The 16,738-nt window shown below is 39.3% G+C and overlaps 3 long non-coding RNA genes across 16 annotated transcripts; 2 read left to right on the top strand and 1 right to left on the bottom strand.

The window, feature by feature from the left end:
• Window positions 1–235: 235 nt before the first annotated feature.
• On the bottom strand, window positions 236–16,455 carry LOC126596968 (uncharacterized). Of its 8 annotated transcripts, none has more exons than XR_007614081.1 (9): window positions 16,201–16,455; window positions 16,045–16,107; window positions 15,763–15,963; window positions 15,275–15,452; window positions 14,942–15,114; window positions 14,811–14,854; window positions 14,594–14,713; window positions 785–1,481; window positions 236–494 (listed from the first exon to the last, which is right to left on the bottom strand). It is a non-coding gene; the product is annotated as an uncharacterized LOC126596968 (long non-coding RNA). The 8 variants fall into 8 exon arrangements; XR_007614086.1 differs by lacking the exon at window positions 15,275–15,452 and having other exon boundaries at window positions 785–880; window positions 1,329–1,481; window positions 16,201–16,450; XR_007614084.1 differs by lacking the exon at window positions 15,275–15,452 and having other exon boundaries at window positions 785–880; window positions 1,324–1,481; window positions 16,201–16,449.
• Window positions 1,846–14,409, top strand: LOC126596969 (uncharacterized). Of its 7 annotated transcripts, none has more exons than XR_007614089.1 (5): window positions 6,788–6,947; window positions 7,037–7,205; window positions 7,341–7,461; window positions 8,251–8,309; window positions 13,282–13,851. It is a non-coding gene; the product is annotated as an uncharacterized LOC126596969 (long non-coding RNA). The 7 variants fall into 7 exon arrangements; XR_007614088.1 differs by lacking the exons at window positions 7,037–7,205; window positions 7,341–7,461; window positions 8,251–8,309 and adding exons at window positions 12,068–12,236; window positions 12,372–12,492; window positions 14,203–14,409 and having other exon boundaries at window positions 6,791–6,947; window positions 13,282–13,340; XR_007614091.1 differs by lacking the exon at window positions 8,251–8,309 and adding an exon at window positions 14,203–14,409 and having other exon boundaries at window positions 6,791–6,947; window positions 13,282–13,340.
• LOC126596970 (uncharacterized) lies at window positions 2,111–3,647 on the top strand. Its single transcript, XR_007614094.1, has 3 exons — window positions 2,111–2,174; window positions 2,310–2,430; window positions 3,220–3,647. It is a non-coding gene; the product is annotated as an uncharacterized LOC126596970 (long non-coding RNA).
• Window positions 16,456–16,738: the final 283 nt, after the last annotated feature.

Raw genomic sequence — 16,738 nt, 5'->3', positions numbered from 1 at the left:
CCAATTACTACTAGTTAACTTTCAATTATGAACTCCCTAATTTTGTTTCGAAATTTATTGCTGTAACAAAGATCTAGGGATACTAAAATGGTGCGGTAAGAATCCTTGATCAGCTCAAATGATGGGAAGTGAATAGAATGATTAGTGTGTCGATACTTGACGGATTTGATTTCGTCAGTCATGTTTAAGTAATCAACTAGAAAATTTTGCACATGCATTGTTGCGGGATTGAAAATTGTATGAAAAATTACGTTTGCAATTGAAAATTGTATTAAAGATTATGTTTGCAAGATATAAAAGATTGCGTTTCAAAACATTACTATTTACACTGAATTTGGAAAATGGTTACATACAAAAGTTTTGATCGACACTTTCCTCAAGTTGCTCCTTGTGGGCTCTCATGACTCTGCCTTGGCCCCTTTGTTATCTGGATCCCTGTTCTAGCTCTTTTCTTGGGGTCTGATCTCACAATCTTGCATGTCTGAATTAAGTGCCTTCAAATATGTATATAACCACATAAGCATAGGCTTAGGATCGGGGGGAAGGTTACAGGGTAATTCTTTTCAAAACCGTATAATGTAAAAATATATATGATAAGCAATACTATTTACATACAAGTGGAGTGTAGGCAGGTATTTATTGACCTTTTTTCTGAATCAAGAACACTAATTCCAAAATACAACTTCAAGAACCCTTTCCAGGCAGTTGAACATTAAGAACGACGCTAAGTTGAAATAGAGACAATCAACTTATGTAAGTAATTATATATGTTTTAGATAAGCACCTGGCTTGTGGCAGAAGTATAAATTTTTCCTTAAACGTCATGGCCACTTTCATGCTTTATTGTAATTCATCTTCACCAGATACAGAAGAGTGACTCCTCAAAGTAACCAATTTTTACATGCAACACATTTAACAAAATTCAGTGACTAATCATTGAGGCATGGCATGCAGGTACAATTATTAATAACAGTGAATTTAGGATAAATAAATCCCGTAATTTTTGTATAAAACAACATGAAGGTATGCACAAAATTTTTTTGTGAGCAAATGAATATCCAGCTGTACTGACACTTGCATCATGCTCCAACCAATTCGGTCTAATACGTAAGAAAAATGTTGTACTTCGTATTTGCATTAGAAGTACATTGGATATCCTTAACTATTGTTCTAAGGATAGTTTCGAAAATCCCAGAAAGGTCTTTATTTATAGTGCAATGGAAACTTTGTTATTATTTTAAGACATAATGATAAGATGGCCTAGGACTAGGAAAAGAACCTACAACTGCATAATAACAAGGACGAAAGATTTACTATACTTACCGTACCATGTCTTATGTCCATGTCCATTAGTTAAGTCAATGTCGTCTGACCAACAGAGCATTCTTCCACATGAGCATACAAATTCGCAACCTGGATCTATGTCACACAATCTTTCTTCCAGTGAAGTGTACATTTGGACTTCCGCTATTCAACCTCATCTAGATAATTTAAATACAAATTATTTGTAAAATATATCAAGATTCATACAACATTCGTGCCATCTAATTATTTATAACATTACTATCAATACTAAAAATGCACACATTGTAAATAGTATTATGCATAACCGCTAATCAGACAACGCAAAAATACACTGACAGCAAAAAATATACATAATTGGAATACAAAAAAATTAATTTTACACCAAACACAACAGACTCCTTTCTCTCCTTTGCTATTCTTGAAAAACTTAGATTCATGTAAAAATTGGGTTATGCCAAGATACTTCTTACAAAGTTCATTTCAAATAAGAACCAAACAAAAAATGCACATAAAAGCTCACTGAAAAAATTTGGACTATTATGTCACAGCCCGTCCCAGAAGTGCTTTTGACGGGAATAGGAAATGACGAGTTTGCCCTTGACGTTACTAAGGTACGTGTGTGTGAGACTTTATTGGTTCAAATATTATGCAAGAGTATTAGAAAATATTTTGAAAGATGGATTTTGTTATGTATGGCTAGGATGAAATGGAGGGTGTGGGTTAATCTGGACCACACAAGACCTCTCCTTCCCTCTCCTTCCCCCGTGCCTTCCCTGTCTCTCCCTCTCCCTCACGAACTCACGCGCACACACCCATCGTACGGCACACACCCAAACCCTCCACAAACTCGACGGATCGAGGCAAATAAGGTATGTATCTTCATCCTTTTGACGTCCTGAGTTCATTGATGCTAGTTTTAGGAAGTGAAACCTTCGAAAAACCCCTGAAACCCGAACCCCAGTTTTTTGGTACTGTTCATGCGAACGTAAAATGTTGTGTTTCAGGGGAATCCAAGCTTATAGCAAGCTTAGTGAGGTCCTAAGGAAGCTCGGGGACGTTCGTTTGAAGGATTTGGACGTCGGGATCGTGGGTTTCAAGGTTGGCCGAATCTTTGGTTTTTGCAAGGTGAGATTTCTTGGTTTTTAGGCCCTAAAACTAGTCCAACGTGATAGTACACTCTTAGGGCTTCAATTTGGTATAAAATACGAAGAAAATGGGTGAAAAACGAAGGAGAACAAGGAGTTTGAAAACTGGCCGGAGTTTGGCCGGAGTCCGGCCGCCGGAAAAACCAGTCCGGCGAGCCCTGCGAAGGGGATGACACGTGCTGCACGTGCTGCGCGTGGCCTGCGCGTGGACCCGTGCCACGTGTGGTGCGTGGGGGCGCGTGGCACATCAAAAAAATAATCTAAAAATATGTCGACGTTCGTGACGTCGAGTAGATCACTGTGGTATATTCATATACCCAAATTGAGCACCGTATGAGAAAGTTATTACGATTATTGGTTAGGTGCTTTAAATAACGTTTTATAGTTTTCGCATTTAGGTGAAAATGTGAATTGACGATCCGACCGTTGGATCGTCACCAAACTCTGATACGTTGTAATACGTAATATTTGAGGATTATTGGAACTTACGGATTGGGAATCCGAGTTACGGATCTTCCGGAATTGGAGTTGTAAGTTCATAAAATAAAATGTTAACCGTCACTTAATTTTGGAAATTGACGGAGAGCCGACCGTTGGATGGTAATGAAATTTCAGGATGTTGTCCTAGAGATATATTGTGGACCTCTGGAAGTTATGGATTTAAAATCTGAGTTGCAGATCTTTCGGATCGAACTGCGTAGTGATGTGTTTTATATAAGTTATATTCTATCGATATGATTTCTGAGGTTGGATTTGATTATTGTTCTAGGCGGCGATCGTCATGACGCCTTGATGAGTTGTGCTAGGGAGTTGTAGGGCGAACTCCAGGTGAGTGGGCAGTTTTGTTTTCGTATTACCTATATACTATTGAGTTTTCCCAGAAATTGAATTTAAATGAAAGTATGATTTAAAATGCCATGGATAGATTTATATGAAAAGTATGATTTGAAATGCCATGCATAGAAGTATATGAAAAGCATGAATTGATATATGATGCATATATATATGTGAATTGGTGCTGTGGACGCACAGGTAAGTATCAGGTGAGTTTTATATTATTCATGTGCATTGTTGATGTGTATATTGTGGATAGCTCATAACCTGCAATCATGGTGTTAGTGCTTATATTATTCACCACACCGCACGCTCGTCTTGGATCCAAGTAGGTGGATGTCGTACAGACCAAGTGAGGGTTCCGACATGCTAGTCGTATAGATTACTAGATGTGATTCCGACTAGTGGGTGACCTTAGATTATGTGCACAGATGATTGATGAGAGAAGCACTAGAGCGTATTATTACACCATCCATGCCGTACAGGCCACAAGAGGTGGATCCGGCGAACATATTATTTGGAAAATTGAGGAGTAAGCCGTACAGGTCATTCTAGCTGACTCCGGCTGATATATTTCTTATTATGGACGATGTTGCCAAAGAGAGTAATGTTGGAGCACGATCGAGGCGTATTTATGTATTTCTAATGAAGAACAAGATGATAATATTACACCTTCAGGGTGTCCAGTGATGGTGGAAGAAGTACTTATGCCAGTGAATCTTATCGTATTAGACATTGTGGATTTCGATGTGATTTTAAGCACAGATTGGTTAGGTTATAATCTTGCCAATATGGATTATCAGAGGTTACTTTTATGGGTATGCAAAGTGGATTGAGTTAGGCCATTATTTATGCTGTGAGAGCAAAGAGATTGTTATCGAAAAGCTGCCAAGGATACTTAACTCATAGGGTGCTAAATGATGTTGCTTCTAATGGTATGAGAGATGTAAGGCGGTTAGACATTTTCTTGATGTTTTCCCTGAGGAATTACCTGGATTGCCGTTAGGCGGAGATATGGAGTTCACTAATGATTTGTCTCCAGGCACAAATTTTATGTTAAAGATTGGTTCATGATGAGTTAAGGGAATTGAAAGTTCGGTTACAGGAATTGGTTGACAAAGGTATCATTTAAAGTACATCGTTGGGGGGAGCACCAGTTTATTGGTGAGGAAGAAAATGGACATTAAGGCTATGTTTTAATTATAAGTAATTGAATCGGGTAATGATCAAGAACCGTTATCCATTGTTGCGTATTGATGATTTATTGATCAACTTAGAGGTCTGCGTATTTCCTAAGATTGACTTAAGGTCTGGTTGTTACCGATTGAAGAGTTAATGATAATGTTCCTACGATTGTGTTCATGACTCGTTACGGTCATTATGAGTTTTCGTGATGCTATTCGAAGTGACGGATTCTCCTGTTGTTTTATAAGTTGATGGATGAAGTTTTCCAAGAATATCTTGACAGGTTCGTTATTGTTTTCATTGACGATACTCTGGGATACTCTAAGCCGAGAGCAGAGCATGTTAGAAATTTAAGTTGATGTTACAAAGATTGAAGGAACGTTGATTGTATGCTAAGTTTAGCAAATGTCAATGTTGTATGAATCAACAACAATTATAAAATGCGTTATATATGGTTAAGGTATTCAAGCGAAATTTTAAAAGGTAGCAGCGATTGAGAATTTGGAACAACCGCGAATCGTGGCTGAAGTTTGGAATTTTCTTGGCTTAGCAGGGTGTTATAGATGGTTTGTTGAAGGTTTTAATGATGCTTCTTTGAGTGGTGTTGGATGTGTTAAAGTGGAAGTGTTAAGGTAATTGTCTATGCTCCGCGACAATGGAAACCTCATGAGATAAATTACTCTACTCGTGATTTGGAATTAACAACTATCATCTTTGCTGGGAAGATTGGGAGACATTATCTTTATGAAGAAAAGTGTAAGATTTCTACGAATCATGAGAGTCTCCAATATCTGTTTACTCAGATGAATCTAATCTTAGGCAACGAAGATGGATTTGGTTGCTTAGTGATTATGATTGCACGACCAGGGTGATCTTGAAATTTTTGCGACCAAAGCACTTGGTAGGAAAGCTCCAGTAAGAATTGATGCTTTGTATACTTGTTATGTTTTCCTTCTTGCGGATTTGAGACCTACTGGGATGAAGCTTAAGGTAAAAGTTAAGAAGAAGTTTTATTGGCTAATTTTCAAGTTAGGCTGATTTTAGTTGATTGTCTACTTGACGCCTAGAAAAGTGAGGAAGGAAATTTTGGATGAAGCGCATTGTTCGGCTTATGCGATGCACCCAGGAGGAACTAAAATGTATCATACCATTCGACCATTTTATTATTGGCCTGGTATGAAAAGAGAAATTACTGAGTATGTGAGTAGATGTATTATTTGCCAGCAAGTGAAGGCAGAAAGAAAGAAACCTTTTGGTCGGATGCGGCCACTTCCCGTTCCTCAGTGGAAATGGGAAAATATCACTATGGATTCTGTGTATAAGCTTCCACGTACACAGAATGGATTTGATAGCGTTTGGGTGGTTGTAGATCGGCTTACCAAGCCAGCACACTTCATTTCAGTGGGAGAAAAGTATCATTTGAATAAATTGGCTAAGTTGTTCATCACAAAGATTGTGAGGTATCATGGAGTTCCAGTAAATATTATCTCTGATCGAGACCCGAGATTTACTTCTAAATTCTGGGTGGCTTTTCAGGAAGCTCTGGGTACACAATTACTGTATAGCACAGCTTATCATCCTCAAACTGATGGGCAATCAGAGAGGACCATTCAGACGTTGGAGGATATGTTGAGATCTTCAGTACTGCAATTTGGTGATTCCTGGCAGGATCGTCTGGACTTGATGGAGTTTGCTTATAATAACAGTTTTCACTCGGGCATTGGTATGTCACCATTTGAGGCACTTTATGGTAGGGCGTGTCGAACGCCATTATGTTGGTATGAGATTGGTGAAAGGGTGTTAGAAGGCCCAGAGATTATAGATGAGACTACTCAAAATGTTCAGGTAATTAAGTCAAACCTGAAAGCAGCCCAGGATCGACAGAAAAGTTTAGCAGATCGGCATACTACTGATCGAGTGTATAATGTGGGTGATTGGGTGTTTTTGAAATTGTCACCTTGGAGAGGTGTGGTACGATTTGGGAAAAGAGGAACGCTAAGTCTGAGATACATCGGACCTTATGTGATCATCGAAAGAGTTGGTGAAGTTGCCTACCGGTTGGAGCTGCCTCCGGAGTTATCTAAGGTCCATAATGTGTTTCACGTCTCTATGCTTCGACATTATATTTCTGATCCTTCTCATGTGATCCCTCCTCAACCGCTAGAGATTAATCCGGATTTGACTTATGATGAGGAACCAATCACAATATTGGATTGGAAGGACAAGGTTCTAAGGAACAAGACGGTGAGTTTGGTGAAGGAGTTATGGAGAAATCATTCTGTAGAGGAAGCTACGTGGGAGACGGAAGACCGGATGAGAGAGATGTACACAAGATTATTCTACGAGTATTAATTGATTTATTTGGTTATGGGAATTTCGGGGACGAAATTCTATAAGGAGGGAAGATTGTCACAGCCCGTCCCAGAAGTGCTTTTGACGGGAATAGGAAATGACGAGTTTGCCCTTGACGTTACTAAGGTACGTGTGTGTGAGACTTTATTGGTTCAAATATTATGCAAGAGTATTAGAAAATATTTTGAAAGATGGATTTTGTTATGTATGGCTAGGATGAAATGGAGGGTGTGGGTTAATCTGGACCACACAAGACCTCTCCTTCCCTCTCCTTCCCCCGTGCCTTCCCTGTCTCTCCCTCTCCCTCACGAACTCACGCACACACACCCATCGTACGGCACACACCCAAACCCTCCACAAACTCGACGGATCGAGGCAAATAAGGTATGTATCTTCATCCTTTTGACGTCCTGAGTTCATTGATGCTAGTTTTAGGAAGTGAAACCTTCGAAAAACCCCTGAAACCCGAACCCCAGTTTTTTGGTACTGTTCATGCGAACGTAAAATGTTGTGTTTCAGGGGAATCCAAGCTTATAGCAAGCTTAGTGAGGTCCTAAGGAAGCTCGGGGACGTTCGTTTGAAGGATTTGGACGTCGGGATCGTGGGTTTCAAGGTTGGCCGAATCTTTGGTTTTTGCAAGGTGAGATTTCTTGGTTTTTAGGCCCTAAAACTAGTCCAACGTGATAGTACACTCTTAGGGCTTCAATTTGGTATAAAATACGAAGAAAATGGGTGAAAAACGAAGGAGAACAAGGAGTTTGAAAACTGGCCGGAGTTTGGCCGGAGTCCGGCCGCCGGAAAAACCAGTCCGGCGAGCCCTGCGAAGGGGATGACACGTGCTGCACGTGCTGCGCGTGGCCTGCGCGTGGACCCGTGCCACGTGTGGTGCGTGGGGGCGCGTGGCACATCAAAAAAATAATCTAAAAATATGTCGACGTTCGTGACGTCGAGTAGATCACTGTGGTATATTCATATACCCAAATTGAGCACCGTATGAGAAAGTTATTACGATTATTGGTTAGGTGCTTTAAATAACGTTTTATAGTTTTCGCATTTAGGTGAAAATGTGAATTGACGATCCGACCGTTGGATCGTCACCAAACTCTGATACGTTGTAATACGTAATATTTGAGGATTATTGGAACTTACGGATTGGGAATCCGAGTTACGGATCTTCCGGAATTGGAGTTGTAAGTTCATAAAATAAAATGTTAACCGTCACTTAATTTTGGAAATTGACGGAGAGCCGACCGTTGGATGGTAATGAAATTTCAGGATGTTGTCCTAGAGATATATTGTGGACCTCTGGAAGTTATGGATTTAAAATCTGAGTTGCAGATCTTTCGGATCGAACTGCGTAGTGATGTGTTTTATATAAGTTATATTCTATCGATATGATTTCTGAGGTTGGATTTGATTATTGTTCTAGGCGGCGATCGTCATGACGCCTTGATGAGTTGTGCTAGGGAGTTGTAGGGCGAACTCCAGGTGAGTGGGCAGTTTTGTTTTCGTATTACCTATATACTATTGAGTTTTCCCAGAAATTGAATTTAAATGAAAGTATGATTTAAAATGCCATGGATAGATTTATATGAAAAGTATGATTTGAAATGCCATGCATAGAAGTATATGAAAAGCATGAATTGATATATGATGCATATATATATGTGAATTGGTGCTGTGGACGCACAGGTAAGTATCAGGTGAGTTTTATATTATTCATGTGCATTGTTGATGTGTATATTGTGGATAGCTCATAACCTGCAATCATGGTGTTAGTGCTTATATTATTCACCACACCGCACGCTCGTCTTGGATCCAAGTAGGTGGATGTCGTACAGACCAAGTGAGGGTTCCGACATGCTAGTCGTATAGATTACTAGATGTGATTCCGACTAGTGGGTGACCTTAGATTATGTGCACAGATGATTGATGAGAGAAGCACTAGAGCGTATTATTACACCATCCATGCCGTACAGGCCACAAGAGGTGGATCCGGCGAACATATTATTTGGAAAATTGAGGAGTAAGCCGTACAGGTCATTCTAGCTGACTCCGGCTGATATATTTCTTATTATGGACGATGTTGCCAAAGAGAGTAATGTTGGAGCACGATCGAGGCGTATTTATGTATTTCTAATGAAGAACAAGATGATAATATTACACCTTCAGGGTGTCCAGTGATGGTGGAAGAAGTACTTATGCCAGTGAATCTTATCGTATTAGACATTGTGGATTTCGATGTGATTTTAAGCACAGATTGGTTAGGTTATAATCTTGCCAATATGGATTATCAGAGGTTACTTTTATGGGTATGCAAAGTGGATTGAGTTAGGCCATTATTTATGCTGTGAGAGCAAAGAGATTGTTATCGAAAAGCTGCCAAGGATACTTAACTCATAGGGTGCTAAATGATGTTGCTTCTAATGGTATGAGAGATGTAAGGCGGTTAGACATTTTCTTGATGTTTTCCCTGAGGAATTACCTGGATTGCCGTTAGGCGGAGATATGGAGTTCACTAATGATTTGTCTCCAGGCACAAATTTTATGTTAAAGATTGGTTCATGATGAGTTAAGGGAATTGAAAGTTCGGTTACAGGAATTGGTTGACAAAGGTATCATTTAAAGTACATCGTTGGGGGGAGCACCAGTTTATTGGTGAGGAAGAAAATGGACATTAAGGCTATGTTTTAATTATAAGTAATTGAATCGGGTAATGATCAAGAACCGTTATCCATTGTTGCGTATTGATGATTTATTGATCAACTTAGAGGTCTGCGTATTTCCTAAGATTGACTTAAGGTCTGGTTGTTACCGATTGAAGAGTTAATGATAATGTTCCTACGATTGTGTTCATGACTCGTTACGGTCATTATGAGTTTTCGTGATGCTATTCGAAGTGACGGATTCTCCTGTTGTTTTATAAGTTGATGGATGAAGTTTTCCAAGAATATCTTGACAGGTTCGTTATTGTTTTCATTGACGATACTCTGGGATACTCTAAGCCGAGAGCAGAGCATGTTAGAAATTTAAGTTGATGTTACAAAGATTGAAGGAACGTTGATTGTATGCTAAGTTTAGCAAATGTCAATGTTGTATGAATCAACAACAATTATAAAATGCGTTATATATGGTTAAGGTATTCAAGCGAAATTTTAAAAGGTAGCAGCGATTGAGAATTTGGAACAACCGCGAATCGTGGCTGAAGTTTGGAATTTTCTTGGCTTAGCAGGGTGTTATAGATGGTTTGTTGAAGGTTTTAATGATGCTTCTTTGAGTGGTGTTGGATGTGTTAAAGTGGAAGTGTTAAGGTAATTGTCTATGCTCCGCGACAATGGAAACCTCATGAGATAAATTACTCTACTCGTGATTTGGAATTAACAACTATCATCTTTGCTGGGAAGATTGGGAGACATTATCTTTATGAAGAAAAGTGTAAGATTTCTACGAATCATGAGAGTCTCCAATATCTGTTTACTCAGATGAATCTAATCTTAGGCAACGAAGATGGATTTGGTTGCTTAGTGATTATGATTGCACGACCAGGGTGATCTTGAAATTTTTGCGACCAAAGCACTTGGTAGGAAAGCTCCAGTAAGAATTGATGCTTTGTATACTTGTTATGTTTTCCTTCTTGCGGATTTGAGACCTACTGGGATGAAGCTTAAGGTAAAAGTTAAGAAGAAGTTTTATTGGCTAATTTTCAAGTTAGGCTGATTTTAGTTGATTGTCTACTTGACGCCTAGAAAAGTGAGGAAGGAAATTTTGGATGAAGCGCATTGTTCGGCTTATGCGATGCACCCAGGAGGAACTAAAATGTATCATACCATTCGACCATTTTATTATTGGCCTGGTATGAAAAGAGAAATTACTGAGTATGTGAGTAGATGTATTATTTGCCAGCAAGTGAAGGCAGAAAGAAAGAAACCTTTTGGTCGGATGCGGCCACTTCCCGTTCCTCAGTGGAAATGGGAAAATATCACTATGGATTCTGTGTATAAGCTTCCACGTACACAGAATGGATTTGATAGCGTTTGGGTGGTTGTAGATCGGCTTACCAAGCCAGCACACTTCATTTCAGTGGGAGAAAAGTATCATTTGAATAAATTGGCTAAGTTGTTCATCACAAAGATTGTGAGGTATCATGGAGTTCCAGTAAATATTATCTCTGATCGAGACCCGAGATTTACTTCTAAATTCTGGGTGGCTTTTCAGGAAGCTCTGGGTACACAATTACTGTATAGCACAGCTTATCATCCTCAAACTGATGGGCAATCAGAGAGGACCATTCAGACGTTGGAGGATATGTTGAGATCTTCAGTACTGCAATTTGGTGATTCCTGGCAGGATCGTCTGGACTTGATGGAGTTTGCTTATAATAACAGTTTTCACTCGGGCATTGGTATGTCACCATTTGAGGCACTTTATGGTAGGGCGTGTCGAACGCCATTATGTTGGTATGAGATTGGTGAAAGGGTGTTAGAAGGCCCAGAGATTATAGATGAGACTACTCAAAATGTTCAGGTAATTAAGTCAAACCTGAAAGCAGCCCAGGATCGACAGAAAAGTTTAGCAGATCGGCATACTACTGATCGAGTGTATAATGTGGGTGATTGGGTGTTTTTGAAATTGTCACCTTGGAGAGGTGTGGTACGATTTGGGAAAAGAGGAACGCTAAGTCTGAGATACATCGGACCTTATGTGATCATCGAAAGAGTTGGTGAAGTTGCCTACCGGTTGGAGCTGCCTCCGGAGTTATCTAAGGTCCATAATGTGTTTCACGTCTCTATGCTTCGACATTATATTTCTGATCCTTCTCATGTGATCCCTCCTCAACCGCTAGAGATTAATCCGGATTTGACTTATGATGAGGAACCAATCACAATATTGGATTGGAAGGACAAGGTTCTAAGGAACAAGACGGTGAGTTTGGTGAAGGAGTTATGGAGAAATCATTCTGTAGAGGAAGCTACGTGGGAGACGGAAGACCGGATGAGAGAGATGTACACAAGATTATTCTACGAGTATTAATTGATTTATTTGGTTATGGGAATTTCGGGGACGAAATTCTATAAGGAGGGAAGATTGTCACAGCCCGTCCCAGAAGTGCTTTTGACGGGAATAGGAAATGATGAGTTTGCCCTTGACGTTACTAAGGTACGTGTGTGTGAGACTTTATTGGTTCAAATATTATGCAAGAGTATTAGAAAATATTTTGAAAGATGGATTTTGTTATGTATGGCTAGGATGAAATGGAGGGTGTGGGTTAATCTGGACCACACAAGACCTCTCCTTCCCTCTCCTTCCCCCGTGCCTTCCCTGTCTCTCCCTCTCCCTCACGAACTCACGCACACACACCCATCGTACGGCACACACCCAAACCCTCCACAAACTCGACGGATCGAGGCAAATAAGGTATGTATCTTCATCCTTTTGACGTCCTGAGTTCATTGATGCTAGTTTTAGGAAGTGAAACCTTCGAAAAACCCCTGAAACCCGAACCCCAGTTTTTTGGTACTGTTCATGCGAACGTAAAATGTTGTGTTTCAGGGGAATCCAAGCTTATAGCAAGCTTAGTGAGGTCCTAAGGAAGCTCGGGGACGTTCGTTTGAAGGATTTGGACGTCGGGATCGTGGGTTTCAAGGTTGGCCGAATCTTTGGTTTTTGCAAGGTGAGATTTCTTGGTTTTTAGGCCCTAAAACTAGTCCAACGTGATAGTACACTCTTAGGGCTTCAATTTGGTATAAAATACGAAGAAAATGGGTGAAAAACGAAGGAGAACAAGGAGTTTGAAAACTGGCCGGAGTTTGGCCGGAGTCCGGCCGCCGGAAAAACCAGTCCGGCGAGCCCTGCGAAGGGGATGACACGTGCTGCACGTGCTGCGCGTGGCCTGCGCGTGGACCCGTGCCACGTGTGGCGCGTGGGGGCGCGTGGCACATCAAAAAAATAATCTAAAAATATGTCGACGTTCGTGACGTCGAGTAGATCACTGTGGTATATTCATATACCCAAATTGAGCACCGTATGAGAAAGTTATTACGATTATTGGTTAGGTGCTTTAAATAACGTTTTATAGTTTTCGCATTTAGGTGAAAATGTGAATTGACGATCCGACCGTTGGATCGTCACCAAACTCTGATACGTTGTAATACGTAATATTTGAGGATTATTGGAACTTACGGATTGGGAATCCGAGTTACGGATCTTCCGGAATTGGAGTTGTAAGTTCATAAAATAAAATGTTAACCGTCACTTAATTTTGGAAATTGACGGAGAGCCGACCGTTGGATGGTAATGAAATTTCAGGATGTTGTCCTAGAGATATATTGTGGACCTCTGGAAGTTATGGATTTAAAATCTGAGTTGCAGATCTTTCGGATCGAACTGCGTAGTGATGTGTTTTATATAAGTTATATTCTATCGATATGATTTCTGAGGTTGGATTTGATTATTGTTCTAGGCGGCGATCGTCATGACGCCTTGATGAGTTGTGCTAGGGAGTTGTAGGGCGAACTCCAGGTGAGTGGGCAGTTTTGTTTTCGTATTACCTATATACTATTGAGTTTTCCCAGAAATTGAATTTAAATGAAAGTATGATTTAAAATGCCATGGATAGATTTATATGAAAAGTATGATTTGAAATGCCATGCATAGAAGTATATGAAAAGCATGAATTGATATATGATGCATATATATATGTGAATTGGTGCTGTGGACGCACAGGTAAGTATCAGGTGAGTTTTATATTATTCATGTGCATTGTTGATGTGTATATTGTGGATAGCTCATAACCTGCAATCATGGTGTTAGTGCTTATATTATTCACCACACCGCACGCTCGTCTTGGATCCAAGTAGGTGGATGTCGTACAGACCAAGTGAGGGTTCCGACATGCTAGTCGTATAGATTACTAGATGTGATTCCGACTAGTGGGTGACCTTAGATTATGTGCACAGATGATTGATGAGAGAAGCACTAGAGCGTATTATTACACCATCCATGTCGTACAGACTACTTTAGGTAGTTCCGACTTATCTGCAGTGTAGTGCCGTACAGGTCATCGAGGTGACTCCGGTTGGATTGGATGTTGAGCTATGGAATTAACCGTACAGGACCAACTGCAGGGTCTCCGGTTAATTCAACTTTTCACCTGTTACATTGATGCATCATTTATTTTGTTTTCGAAATTAAATCATGGCATACTTTCGGGTTTTAAAGCAAAATTGATGATTCGAGATTTATGAAAAGTATTATGTTATTATACTATTTTCTGGGAAAAGTATACAGGTTTTACAGTGAGGGGTTAGAATTATTTTTGGCGAAATGTTTTTGAAAAGCTTGGTTTTACTGACCCACTCAATTTTGTTTTTCGCCCCTCCAGGTTCTTGATAGCAGAGTTTTGGTGGCTACGAGGAATCCAACGGTATTCTGACAGAATTCACAAAAGTAGGACTCACCCTCGAGGGTTTCCATTTTAATAATTGTATTTTAAAAGCTTCCGAACTGTGTAAATGGTTACGTCACTCTCATGTGACGGCCAGCATGCCCTCCTTCGGGACGGGGTGTGTCATATTAAGTATCCTCAAAACAATTCAAAGAGCAATATTTTAGCAAAAAATATATAAATAAATAAACATATAAACAAAAGAAGGACAAAAAAGGGGATATTGAGATTAAAAAAGGCAGCAGACACACAAAAAATTGAATATGATGTTAGTGCTAACAACGACTATATATAAAATAAAGGGATTTGAGTGATTTGATCAATGTACCATATAACATGAAGAGCAACTGCATTTGAACCTCTCTTAACTTTTATGTAGCTGTCACCAACTGTGTTGCTAAAGAATTCACAGGAAGACTTGAAATGAGCTCTTTTGCTGTTGGGATGCCTACAAAAAAAAAAAAAAAAAAAAAAACAATGAGAAAATTTTGACTTTAATGGGCTCTCATCCAAACTGGGTACACTATCATCCACAAATTACATACCACCTTGAAAGACAGAAGCATCGCAACTGCCTATTTCACCTAACCTGCATGCAATGTGATCTTTAATTTTTTTTTTTTTTCATAAAACATTTTAAGCAAAAAAGAAACCATGTGTAAAACCAGTATCATACCTATTTATCTCATCTTCACTAAACGTTTGACCAAAACAAAGAGTTGTATCAAGCCATTGAACTCCATTCAAATCGTGGTCATTTTCAGCCAAAAGCGAGGGAGCAATCAAGTGGTTCCTCTTCAAACCAAGACCAGCTTCGATAACTGACATATAGTACCATTCAAATGGTTCCTGCATACCGATGAGATTTTCTTAGTGCCTAAAAATATAATAAGCCCTGAGAACTGGCAAGAGGAGATATGAGTTCAAAAGAATAAAATTTAAATATGAAAAAGCAGAAACAATTGCTCAAGTCAAGGATAGTTAAACTTACTAAGACATTAATACTTACTTTGGAATTAGATCGAAAAGTTTTTATTACGCATTTAGCCTCAAAGAGGTACGCATCACTGTCAAACGTAATGCAAACATCTACATGATTGTCGCCATTTAACTGGGCACAGAGTGCTTCAATCTCTCCTTTTGCTTTTAAAATAGGCATCCCAAGAAATTTAAGTTGTTCCTTTAAACTACATTTAGTAAATAACTGATAAGCATTCCAAATGCTCCACCAACTAACCAAAATTTATCTATTGGGGACAAAGAAATATTACATATTCTAACAGGATTAAATTGATCACAAAGTTTTCAGGGGAAAAAACTGATCACAAGATTTCAATAAGTTGAACAGATGTTGAAATAAAACAACTGAAGCATGGGATTCATTAGCTTTTGTAATGCCATGTACCAAAATTCAAAACTAACGGGTTCATATTGAGATCACCAATCAAATCACGAAATAAATTCACAGCAAAATGGAAAATAAAAACGGAAGCTCACTTCGCATCAGCTTTTCCAGGAACAGTAGCTATGATTTCCCCATGTTCAACTAAATCTGTACACAAAACCGCAAAGCACAGAGAACCAAAAAATAAAAATCTACTTTCAAAATTGATGATTCAGTGCAGCAACAGGGTTCCAGAAAGGAATTCAGAGTCCTGTGATTGGTGGCATATTATCTTTGAATCTTGATTTCTTGATCTGCAAATGGATCACAACCCAAAAAAAAAATTTTAATTTTGTTCACCATAAGATATAATAGAAAAAACAGAAATTATATACCTTGATCAGAAAGGGCTTCCAAGCTTGCATGCAAAAACCCGAAAATTCGAACTCCAGCTTTTCCTAAAAGCAAAAGCCAAATCAAATCAGGCAGCCACGCACAAACCACAAATATTTTTTTTTTTCCAAGCACTTTGAGAAAGACGGAAAACTCACTAGGAAACACCAGGTTATGCGAGAAAAAAATGGATTCCGATCGAATTCAATAATGGCAGAAACTTGAAGGGCTGGGGGCTTTCAATAAGAATTTCTCAAGAGCGCAGGAGATTTTAGGCAAGAAAAACTGGCGTCGACAATCGGCGAGAGGAAAAAAAAGTGAGTGCAGGAAATGGCGAGAGAGAGAAGCAAAACGAAAGGTAGACAACGAAAAAGCAGAGAAATCAAACTAGAAAAGCCAGCGATGAAGGACACGCGTGCCCAGCGAGGGTAAAACCGAGGATTAACTGTACAAAGAAGGCAACAGAAAGGCAAAGCAAGAGAAGTCGAGGGCATTTCCGACATTTTAGCGTTCACAAACAGTGAAAAACAATGCCAAAAGAACCGAATTTTAGTATATAGATAATGTTGAAGAAATGAATTAGATTTAAAATAGACAACTTATTTGATTTACTCATTCTGATGCACCGATGTGTAATCAGGATGAGACAAAACATACAACTGTTAAAATTAGAAGAGGTAATTGATTTATCTAATC

Source organism: Malus sylvestris, chromosome 13 (genome assembly GCF_916048215.2).
Source record: "Malus sylvestris chromosome 13, drMalSylv7.2, whole genome shotgun sequence".
NCBI classification, from domain to species: domain Eukaryota; kingdom Viridiplantae; phylum Streptophyta; class Magnoliopsida; order Rosales; family Rosaceae; genus Malus; species Malus sylvestris.
The sequence above is the reverse complement of the archived record's forward strand: the minus strand, read 5'-3'. Positions and strand labels throughout refer to the sequence as shown.